The following is a 12,402-nucleotide window of genomic DNA, read 5'->3' on the forward strand; positions in this document are numbered from 1 at the left end:
ATTGGATTGAATGCAGAAAGCAAGCTCGCTGGCTATCGCGTGGAGTTTCTCAGTTCGGCGCTTTATTTTCCATTGGATAAAATGGACCGGTAACGCATTACAAGCGCACGTATAGATACTTCATCGGCAAATAAGTTTTGTATATATACAGTCGGATACAACTTTAGAAAAAAGGGCGCGTTCACTTCTCCGAGGCGGAGGCGCACGAGCACCCACCAATGGGCGCGCACTCTGGACTAGAGCAGTGCACGGGCAGCAATTCTGAGCCCGTGCCCGGCCCGGGCCCTACACTACCACAGGCGGCCCGACGCTAAAGAAGCCTGAGTTCACCCGGCCCGGCCCGGCTCGGCCTTAGGCCGGGTTAAGGCCCGGCCCGGCTCGGCCTTAGGCCGGGTTAAGGCCCGGCCCGGACCCGGCCCGGACCCGGCCCGGACCCGGCCCGACCTGCACTAAAGCGACGCCGACACAAAAAGAAAGAATATCGGGAAAATCAGTTTACTTAAATGACCTTATAATGTTGAACTCTTGCATTCCACATGACAAAATCGTGAATATATACAGGTGCAGCGCGCGCATACAATTGTTATTCTAAGTTATTGTGCAAAAACAAGTTGTCCATTGATGAAGGGTTAAGGCAAGCGCTTCCGGGTGCGCGTCTTCGGAGCTTTGTGACGCCTCGTCCTGAGAATGCCACAAAACACTCAATCGTCCCCTTTTTTGGGTGCCGACAGCGGCGAGTTGAAAAAGTTCACCCGTTTCTAAGGTGCTGCTGAAAGAAAAATATGACCTTTCTAGCATTGGCAGTGACGACGTGTGCTTCCTGTTGACTTCGGTCAATGATCAGTCTTCAAGCAATACCACTGTCCATCGGAAACGCCCCCTGTACGCCGCCGCTTGGCTAACTTGTATGTGTGGCAAACGCGTGCGCCGTACACAGACTTATCTTCGCTTCCCAAACGCTTCCCTTCTCAGCCGTTTTACTGGGAGGCGCCTGCAAGCGGCGGCTTTTCCACAGCGCCGGTACTTTGTAGAACCGAAAACGCATTCCGAGCCTCCGCTAGCTTTCGTTCGCCTTTTGTTAGCGTTTGTACTTTTCTGCCGTGCCTGTAGATTCCATTTTTGATGAATAAATACATTGCACTTCCTTCCGTACCTACATGCGAGACGACAAGCATACTTTCGCATAAGGTACGCAGTCGAGATCGGGGAGCTCGACCGGTCCGTCCGAGACATGAAAAGCCTGGCCCGGGCCCGGCCCAAGCCCGAGTGGGAGAATCTCCAAATGGCCCGAGCCCGGCAAGCGGGCCGGGCCGGGTCCGGGCTTTTGGGCCGGCCCGAGCCCGTGCACAGCTCTACTCTGGACTAACGTCATCAGCCGGACGGCTGGTGAGGCAACGCCAACTTGATAGCACAAGGCCTTTTCACTCCAATACATGACGTCATGTTACTTGGCCCGATTGCCATAGAATATAATGGGGATGCTCCCGAGTAGGCAACAGTGATTTTGACGTCACCGCTTTCATCACGCCAGCCTTGTCAATGGAAATTTCGGGCCAGTTATCGTGACGTCATGGATCGGAGTGAACAGGCCTTGTGCTATCTAGGTGGCGTTGGGTGAGGCCGCCGACGGAGAAGATGGCCGCCCGCGCTTCGAACTGGGCGAGGTTGCGTCAGCTGTGTGCTTCAGCCCCTCGTCAGAGTGCATTCCAGAACTGTTTGTGATGTTCTGTTACGCCGGAAATACTACTGCGAGCTTACGATGCGGCATTTGTGCCGCGTGCGTTTATTCTGAGCCGTGATCCAGTGAAGGAACATTGCAGCGAGCATCGCTGGCGTTGCGCTACGCTTTGCCTGAAAACAGGATCCCGCGGCCACCGCTATGAACACACATCCTGCGTGTTTGTTCCATGTTGTTTTATTTCGCTCCCGAGTGACGTTACGACGAGGTTTTCCAAAGACTGGTGCCTGCTGTTAGCGGCGGGTGTGTTCGTGTACTGTGTCGCTGCGTTTTTCGTCGGACGGGGTGAAGTGATGGAGCAAAACTATTCTCAGGAGAAATCAGAAAAGTGTGCGCGCATGAAACAAACCTACGAGTGTCTCAACAAAAAAATATTTGCAGAAGAAGCCTTCAACGCAAGGATTTGTCGCCGTCAACTTAGCGTGAACGATCATTGTCAGCAGTGAGATAGCCGAGCGTCTAGCGACGGTGTTCGAGCGTTGCGTAGCACCGTCGATTGAGTGCTGTCCACCAGTGCTCACTGCACACGCAAGCTGTAGAATGCGTGCTGTGAAATTGTGAAAACACAAAACCAACGGCGTTATCCTGGAGACAACGGAACCAGTGGTGTCGTCGTTTTGTCACGAAGGAACCTATGGCTCCCAGACTGGCTCGTTCGGAATTCTCGGGACCAGCAGCGAAGACGGGAGAAGGACGGGAGCTCCCGCCCCCGTTCTCGCCTGGACAACGGCCTCATCGTCGTTGATTGCGCTGATGAAGGCGGCACCGGTAGGTGCCGGTCGTCAAGGACGTTGCCCACCGGTCCTGAGTGGACAAGACGGAGCTGTCGGTACAGGCCTTCGGACCTTCAGTCGTCTAACCCAGCGCTGTACAAGGCGATACCACCACACTGGAAGCGTATATATCTAGATCAGTGGACGTGATAGGAACGCCCGAACTAAAAGCGTGGTTTTCCTACTCAACATGTTCCTTGTTCGACTATAACATCGACGTAGTAGTAGCGGCATGACCTACGATGTGAGGGGGCGGATTCGCGTGCTCGAGGTAGGAACGTCAACTTTCTTCCGCATCTTAGATTTCTTGATTGACATTCTGGACCTGGTCACAGCGGGCACGCAAGCGGCGCCAGAGATATCACCAACCCGTGATTAAGACGGCTTGGTCAACATGAAGGAACTTTCGGACTTGTATCTTGAAGAAGGTATGGTCGGACGACCTCGCTTTCATGACTACTGTCACCTAAGACGAGACTGCTTTGCTTTGCTTTACTATTCTATGCTGTGTGGTGCTGTGCTATGCTATGCTATGCTATGATATGCTATGCTATGCTATGCTATGCTATGCTATGCTATGCTATGCTATGCTACGGCACGTGCCCACTACGGGGATTAGGCAAGAAGCCGGCGGTTAAACGGATGAGGGTAAAGAAACTTTAAGAGAAAAAGTACATGTCAGGGCATAGTCAAGTTATACAAGGAATTAAGACGGACAAACTAGTAGTGTTAAAGATATTTTAATGCGAAAGCATTATATGCCTCATGACGCGAAAATCCGGCGTTTCCATCGGCAGCCTGACCGAATGATGGTAGTAAACATGGCCGACGGCGAAGAGTAAAACCACATAAAAGATATCCAAATTGACGTCAAGCTTCTGAGGGAGTTCCTATCAAGAAAGTAAATTAGTGCCCCTTTAAAAAGAATATTAGGTAAGTTTCGGTCTGAGTGGGAAACGTAACTGGTCCTCCGGGGTGCAAGACGAGCATGCTTTTCCGACGCCATGGTGGCTCCAAAGTCTTGCATGGTCGATTAAATGTGGGCCTAGTGCGTACATCATTGCACACGTCACGTCGCAGCCATCTGGCGGACTAAACGTCTGACCTAAAGCCCCTCCATCCACGCGCCACCGCCGCTTTCTTAAGTGGCGACAACCTTTGTTGTGCGCCGCCTTTTCACCTCACACCTATTCCGGTTCCGGCATTTCCGGTTTTAAAATTTCCGGTTCCGGCGTTTCCGCTTCCTGGAGTTGCGCTGCGGGAATTTCCGCTTTGACTGCTGTTAGACGATGGTGAGACGCCCGCGCGTGCTTAGCAGAGCTGTGACAGTCACCATAAGAAGAATGCAAAGGGGACAAGCTGTTGTATTCCGCTGAAGTAGTAGTTCGCGGTCGCTGTTTTCCAAATGCACGAAAAACGGCAGTGGTCTCCAAGCGCCCAGGCACTACATTCCACTGTACGTTGTCGCTCGTGCCACAACCCGCCGCAGGTTGACGCGAAGCAGCGAACACGACCAGATCGCTGGTTACAATAGGCGGTGGTTCTTGGATGGTATCGCGTTCACAGTTTCAACCGCAGCTGGTGCAATTAAACCCTCTCCATCGACGCGAAAGTAAACAACGCTAAATAACATAGCGTCACTTCCACTCGGAACAGGAAGCTGCAGCTACGTAAGTTCCGTTTGACGCCGGAAGCTAAGGGGGTGAGTGGAAGAGGAGCGTGCAGGAGGAGGGCAGGTTGGCGGTACTCAACCTGGTCGGCGGAAACGTGTATGGAGGGGCTTTAGTCTGCCCTCGTGCGGGCGTCGTTGGGCACGCGACGGCGCAGCCAATGGGTATGAGGTGCCGCCACGGCATGAGTGTACCAAATGTGTGTATAAAATAAAGAAGCATTAATGTCCGATTGAAGCGGTCCATCGGCTTATTACTCCTCGCGGGCAAGCGAGTGGGTTGAGACGCTTGACGTGTTTTGATTTGGCCTCACCGAGGCGCAGTTAAAACGCAGGCTAGAGCTTTTGCGGATAAGGAAAGCGCAGAAAAAGAAGCATTACACCAAAGCGACTATATAATGGTTTCGCATTCCCACACGGAAGCAGTCTTAAGTGTCTCTGCCGAATTTTCTTTTTCTGAGATGAAAACGTGTGCTTTACGAAAATACAGCCAATTGAATGTAATAAATTTCAATTGACTTCAAATCGGAATTTCCTAGAATAATAAATCAGCAGTTTGTGTGCGCTGTGAACGATTGCCTGACTTTTTGTTCTTCTTGACCTTTCTAGACATGGAATCAACTCACAGTGTGGGATTCGCCAAGGAACAAGACTGATATAAATCGGACGTCTATTTCAATTGAAATGGACTTTTCATGTAGTTACCGCCGCGGCAATCATGCAGAAAGAGAATTAGACGGAAACTAATATACTTAATAATTAATTGATTTCGTTGATATTACAACGATAGCACTATGGCTCCGGACTACGCAGGTGGCTCCCACGTCGGGACCCTAAGGTTTAACCTTACCGCCATATCGTGGACCTTCTGGACGGCCTGTACTTGATCTAAAAGAACTCCACTGTGAAGGACCCGTCGCCACCAGTCTCTTTCCTTGTCATAGTCTGTGAAAGACACAGGACACCTCCAAAGCATATGATCCCGAGTAATGCTGTCATTACACTTCTCGCAATTTATTGGTACCGCTTTTTCTGGATATAGCTTGTTAATAAACTTTGGACTCAGATAAGTTCTTGTCTGTAACAATTCAGAGTCACCCCTTGAGCTGTATTGAGCTAAGCGTGTGGCACTGGGAATTCCCTTCTGTTCATGTAGTAATGCTTCGTGACTTCATTATATGCAAGTAATTGGTCCATATTCACCTCCTGTATATTATTATGGTCCTGGTCGCGTAGTTCACGGATAGTAAAGACCTCGTGCAGCTGCGTTAGCCATCTCGTTTAAGTTCTTCCGAGATGGATCGACAGACCCGATGTGCGCAGAAAACCAGCGGATTTCGATCCCTTGGCTGTCCATCTCACCGATCGGCTGCGCAGCCCTTTTGGTTACAAAGCCTTTGGTAAAGTGTCTAATAGCCATCTCAGAGTCACTGTAAACTCGCGTCCACTTTTTATTCCTTAAAGCCAGTGCTATTGCTACTTGTTCCGCGACTGTCGTGTCTTTAGTCGTGACTGTAATAGCATCCCGAGTGAGTCCATCTGCATCTACTACAACTGCCGTAAAGGCTTTATTTCGTCTGACCCATGCAGCATCTACAAAAGCTGTATGTTCTCTGTCATGTTCTATCTCTTGCAGGAGAGCTTTGGCCCTTGTCTTTCTTCTTTCTTGGTTGTGCAGCGGGTGTATATTTCTGAGGAAAGGAGTCGTCTTGTTTATCTCTCTTATGCTATCTTTTAGTTCTACTGTGTCCTCACCTTAAATTTTAAATTCGTTTGGGCACAACCTTACCTCTTCGAGTATTGCTCTACCTGACCTTGTTCCAGAGATCCTCTCTCTGTGGGTACCTTGCTGATGCTTATTTATGTATATTTTATTCTCTTGTATTGCCACGCGGCTTAACTTCAGTGTGAAATTAAACATAAGCATGCAGACCCGTTTCACGCAGATACTGCAACAGTGAGCTATAGAATGTCTTGTCAATATTTCGTAGTTTACAGTCTCCAGGTTGGTTACGGTTGAAATGCACCCCTCCAAGTATATTTTCGCAGACTTTCTTTGTCCCAGGGCACATTCAAAGTATATGGCGAACAAATGCGGCGGACGCCGGAGCGTCCGCAGCATTTTGTTTGTCTCTCTTATGCTATCTTTTAGTTCTGCTGTGCCTTCACCTGAAATTTTAAATTCGTTTGGGTACCACCTTACCTCTTCGAGTATTGCTCTACCTGACCTTTTTCCAGAGATCCTCTTTCTGTGGGCACTTTGCTGATGCTTCTTTATGTATTTTTTGTTCGCTTGTATTGCCACGCGGCTTAACTTCAGTGTGAAATTAAAAATAGAATATAGAATGTCTTGTCAATATTTCGTAGTTTACAGTCTCCAGGTTGGTTACGGTTGAAATGCACCCCTTCGAGTATATTTTCGCAGACTTTCTTTGTCCCAGGGCACATGCAAAGTATATGGCGAACAAATGCGGCGGACGCAGGAGCTGAGCACTTGGTTGACCCCAAGCACAAGTAACAGCAGGCATAAGAGCCGCCCCGGTCCGAAGTCTCCGGAGGCTTCCTCCACCCGAGAATGATTGTCGGGGAGGGAGCAGATATGCGAGGGCAGCAGGGTACGTGTGTCCCGCTGGAGGATAAATTTTCGGGCAGTGAGAACAGAGCGAGGGTCAGAGGGAAGCAAAAGAGGATGGCTTACCGCTACCTACCGTGAGTTAGTGTATCTAGAGTGACCACAGCAGCCTACGGGGTGACCGCTGTGGTCATTACTATGTGCCTGCATCCAGTGGACAGTAATATCACGAAACACTGTCAACATGGGCGTCCCGCGACCACTGTTCGACCGATCTCCGCGGAATCGGCTACCGAACCTACAACGCAATAGCCAAAGCGCCTTCGCTCATATATGTAATTAATCGTGCTCAAAATGAGTCGAAACACTCATGCTTGGGAAATTAACAGCGCAAAACAGAGAAGGATGAAGAAAAAGAACAGCGCCAGTGTCGTGTTCTTCTTTTCCTTCGTCCTTGTCTGTTCTGCGCCGTCAATTTCCGAAACATGAGTCACCACCAAGTCGCCCAAGTTTCTCTTCTAGTGCAGAGTCAAAACTTGATTTCGAGGTTGAAATGCACAAACTTCAGCCCCCTCAAGCCACGCTCATGAAGCTGATTGGGTCGATGTTAGTCCTTTGCAACGAAGGTGAGGCCTCACGGAGCCGGCGAGTTCGTGCACCCACTACCGCTGGGCGTGAGCTGAAAAGTAAACAGCTAGGACACGAAGGAAGCTGCTTTTGTAGTTTAGTTGTGGCCTTAGCGATTTGAAATCATCTAAACACTCGTAACTTCGCACGACGCGCACAAAGCAGCAAGCAGTGACACGGCGGCATGCGAACATCTACACGTCACCGTTCGCGAAGGCTGCCAGTCGCATTCACTACGTAGATGGGTGGGCCTGTACGGGTTCCTAAGCCGACATTAATTACAGAGATGCACTGTTTACCTCTATGTTAAATGGGAAACAAAAGACACAGGTGCATTCGGTACAGAAGCATAAACAACCGCTGCACTAATTTGTCATTTACCAGCCGTGTCAGCTGCGATGGCATCCGCGTTTTCGCGAGAGAACTACACGGCCTACAAATCAGCGAGCATAGTTCTCTCTAATAATACTTTATGGAACAAGCTAACTGCAAGTACGATGACGTTAAAGAAAAGCGAGAATCAGTAATAACAGCCAGTAATATATGTATCTGGTTCACAGTCGCCTTTATTTAAGGGGCTCGACCACTCCTATTGAGTCGTCTCAGGTTTGATTAACGCGGCTAATATGCGCAAATATGTATGTTTTTCTTTGTTTTGACGTGATTTCGTATCAGCGATGCGCCGTTTCTACAATATTTGAAGCTAAGAACGATATGTGGCTGATAGATGTCGACGTAAAGAAATGCACCGCTTTGGTAAATCCAACGTGGAAGGCTACACTCGGAAGCTTCTTCAGTGTGCGAAATGTCTAAAAAAATGCGTAAAACGAATACGAAAAGCGAGCCGCAAGTGCTCAGGAACAACAAATTCCAAGGCAGCCACGTTGGCAGACGGAACTCGGCGTGCCTTTACCGGCCTCGCTGTTGGCATAACCACGCACTCAGGCCTTCTCACCGAGCAGTCAGTGAGTGCTGCATGGCTCTCAGGAGAGACGTGCTGCCTGGCCATTAATAATTAATCGTGGTCTACGAAACGCACAACCGACGCGCACTCAATATGGGCGCCTCAACACAAATCAACATGCCAAAGCCCCGGCACCCTTCCAAAACGTTTCCAGCGGCGTGTGGCAGAGGGCAGCACAGGGAAAGAAAAAAAGGCGGAGTAGGCAAGCTTCAGAGGTGTCGTACCTGCAGGCAAATGCAGCATTGTGAAATTTTATTATGCTTTACAGGCAATAAAGTTGAAAGAAATCAATGAGCAATGGCGTAGCGGTAGCATTTCTGATTCTTCTGTTACAGACCCGGGTTCGAGTCGGATTCGCACCTTTTTAGGACGCAATGTTTAGGCGCCCGTTCCTGCGGCGAGCGTCGACATTGTCCCTCATAACCGAGCGAACGAACAAATCGAGTGACGTAAGCTAACGTGGAACGCAGCGGCCGAGGAAAGACGGCGATGGCGAAGAGAGCGCGAAAGGAAAGCGTAGGAGGAGGTTGCAGCAGAACCATGAGGCGGAAAGCGGAGGAGGAGGGTATGGCGAAGGCGCGAGAACAAAAGCATAGCTTAGAACGACAGAAAGCATAGTGCCGCGCAAAACAGCTTTGCGGCGGCGATGGCTACAAGATGGCACCAGAGCAGCGCGCGTCGTCTGCATGGAAAGAAAGCGATGCACGAACGGAGGTCTGTGCGGCATCTGCTGTTAATCACGCCCACGCGTCACCCTTGCGTCACCCTTGCGTCACCCACGCGCCGCCTCTCGCTATCTGCCGATTAGCGAGACCGTCGCGCCACACATCGCTCCGTTTGAAACGTGCTGCACGAGACAGATTGTCCGCTTTAGCCAATATATCGCAAAATGAAAAGATGTATAGAGCTGCGCTCAAATTTCGCATTAAGGAGTATTGTAATCGTCGGTGATTTTTCTTTAATGGATACCTGCACCGAGTTATATTTTATATCAGGTGAGTGCGTAGGAACTGTACATTGTGCGAACAATATATTAAAGAAAGATACATTGGGCAGCAGGGCATGAGAGTAACAAAATTTGTGCCAAAAAATCATTTAGGGCGTCTTTTTAAACCAGCTGAAGATTGAAGTGGTCCTTGTGAAAATGTGCCAGGTATCACATCTGATGGCGCCTGCTTTGCCGGCTTGCAAAAGTTTATTCAAATTTTCGTTTTAAGAGAAAAAATAATAAAATTGTTTCCCATAGGTCTCAAAGTTTACATCTTGTTTTGTCTTCACCGTAAAGCCCCTTGGCGGCAAATATCAAATCTACAGGAAGCCTAAACCGGTTCTAAGCTATGAGCAGCTTCCATCAGGCAAAACTATTGCGTTGTATTCAACCGCATGGTGCGGTGTGCTGTCGACTTGCTTGGCGTCTCCACACGGCACCAGGAAGCGCATCGACACCGGCGTGTTCAATGGCGGGGATGGAAGCAGGCACGCGGGGGTGCACGTACGTCTGTCGCCGTAGAGTGGACTGCCAGACTTGTAGGAGAGCTCGAGGAGTAAGCGACCCTTGTGGGTTGTCAGGTAAAGAAGGTCAGGGTTATTTCGCCGGCCAGGTTGTTGAACTCCGACTAGAGTGCCTAAATCTCACCACCGAACATCCGACGTCGCGTATCAGCAACGGCTGGTTGCGAGGGCCCGGGACGGGGCATGAGCTCAAGGCATCTTGGAATAAGGACGCCTCCCCGAAACTTCTTTCGGACAGTTTTGATGAGTTTTTCTAAAAACTCTCCACTTAACTCTCCAAACTTCTCGACACCTAGCGGCACATCCTGAACCAAGACCATCGGGCCCCCTCCAACCCATAAACACGCAGTAGATCACCACTGCTACTTTGACTGAGCAATCTACACAAGCTGAGCTACGACGGGAACCATCATGATCATCTCGCCGCTGCAGCTGTGCCCCACAACGTTCTGGCAGATGGGCTCACCGCCTGCCCCGCTATAGACCCCGAATGCGAGATACGTATTTTCCGCCGTGGGTCTAGAACTTTGCGTCGGTAACAGACACAACATCACTTCCCCAAGAGGTCGAGACCACCTCCCGTTCACAGCCTTTGGCGAAGTGGCTCCCAAACTCACCAATGCCTATATACAGGGAAGCGCCGGCTCCGCCTGTACTTGACACGCTACCACTTCTGGAACTCGACCTGTCCACGGATCCCAGCAAGGATATGCTTCCTGGCACGTCGGAGCCACATCCTGGAATTCCAAGGCAGTAGTTTTTGCCTGACGCGTGGCTGTTCACCCCGCGCTGAGTAAGGTCTCTCCGAAGGAAGGCCAGGTGACTGGCACAGCTGACGTCGCCATCATTAAAGGCCTGCCCTACGGCCCAGCTCTATCAGACTCCTAAAGGACCACCGCTTTCGACGCAGATGCCCTTAAATTCAACATCAGATATGGGCGGCTTGGCAGCACGCGGTATCTCTTCGAGTCTTGGATATTCGTCGGCGGTAACCCTGTGAAGTCGCACCCGACAACTAAGCAGACGGCTTCAAGGTTTGCGCGTCGCTTCAGCGCAGGTAGCTGTTGCTCAATGAGCAGAATTTCCTGCCGTGCTTTTTCAACAGCGATGCGGTAATCGTGTGGAAACCCTGCTCAAGTCAGTGCTGCCCGCCAGAGAAGCTGGCTACGCGCTGGATGGTCCCCAAAGACGACCGCGCTCCCTAAACTATTCGACTCCCCATGCTAAATTGCATGGTAGCAAACCGCACCGGAAACTTGCAGCGTGGCCGAGTGAAAAGGATGAAGTGCACAAAGCAGCTTGGCTAAGCTGAAAGGAAAAGAGAGGAATAGGGCAGAAGTAAATTGGACGCGTTCGGAAAGCAGGGACTTACGATTCCATAGCGAACCTTGGCCAATCCTTCCTCGTGGGTACATGCCATATGGTAAAGGCGACAACAAGTTTAAGGGATGACGACCTCTTGTCTGCTTCTCTCATCATTACAATATACACATGGCTTGCACAAGGAACTCTACGTCTGGCGCGTTTACAATTCATTTGAGCGTAACTAGCGTTTATTACTCTAGGGCTACTAAGGAGACCCTCCCTCATTGTGGAACAACCCCTGGAGCCGACTAACCACTGACACGTTCAGAGGAGCAAGTCGGTGCAATTGCGCCTGGTAGACAACACGCGGCTGGAAAACTGAGCGAGCGATGTGGCGAGCTACCTCAGACCTACTCATCGTGAATTACCACAAAGGGAGAGGGAGAGATAACTTTATTGTTTGCCCGGGATGGGGTCAAGGGAAGGGGAAGAGGTGGGAGATCCTCGTCTTCTTCCCCCCTTAGGAGGCAGCCAGGAGCCCTTGGGCCCCGGCGGCATCTTCAGCCATCCAAACGAGTCGGACTTGCACTTCCGGGTCGGAGCTGAGCAGCGCGGTCTCCCACTGTTCCACAGACCTGATTTCTAAAGAAGAGTGATCTTTCTGTTGGATCTGAGTACGTTCGAGGGGGCACGACCAAACCATGTGCTGAAGGCCTGCCCTGCCCGAGTCGGTTGCGATATCCACCACCCCATCGAAATACACAGATGATGCCGCAGCCTGGCGTAGGCTCCAGACAGGCACTTACGCGAACCTACACATATTACATCGCATACCGTGATGCGGAGCCACACCAACCCAATACCCCATTGCGTGGAAGTGCACGCTATACAACAGAGAGCACCATGACACGAACACCACGAGGGAGCAATGGGAGGCACACCTGTCCAGCTCGGTCCTCGACGACCAGCTCAAGTTGATCCAGAGAGCTGATAGATGGCAAGAGCCAGCGAAGCTCTGAACTAGGGGTGCGGACCATTATTTTATCTATCCTATCCTACCCTATCCTCAGTTACTTGCCTCACTGCTATTTGGCGCAGACCTGTAAATGAAGACATTTTAGGTCAGCCCCTCTCTGAAGGACCCCTAATCATAACGAGTTTCCCTCCCCTTCTTCAAGGATCCTTCACTGAAAAGGAAATACTGTTTTGTCATGTGTCACCCCTCGTGTACGTCCTTCCGGT

Source organism: Dermacentor andersoni, chromosome 3 (assembly GCF_023375885.2).
Source record: "Dermacentor andersoni chromosome 3, qqDerAnde1_hic_scaffold, whole genome shotgun sequence".
In the NCBI taxonomy this organism is placed as follows: Eukaryota; Metazoa; Arthropoda; class Arachnida; order Ixodida; family Ixodidae; genus Dermacentor; species Dermacentor andersoni.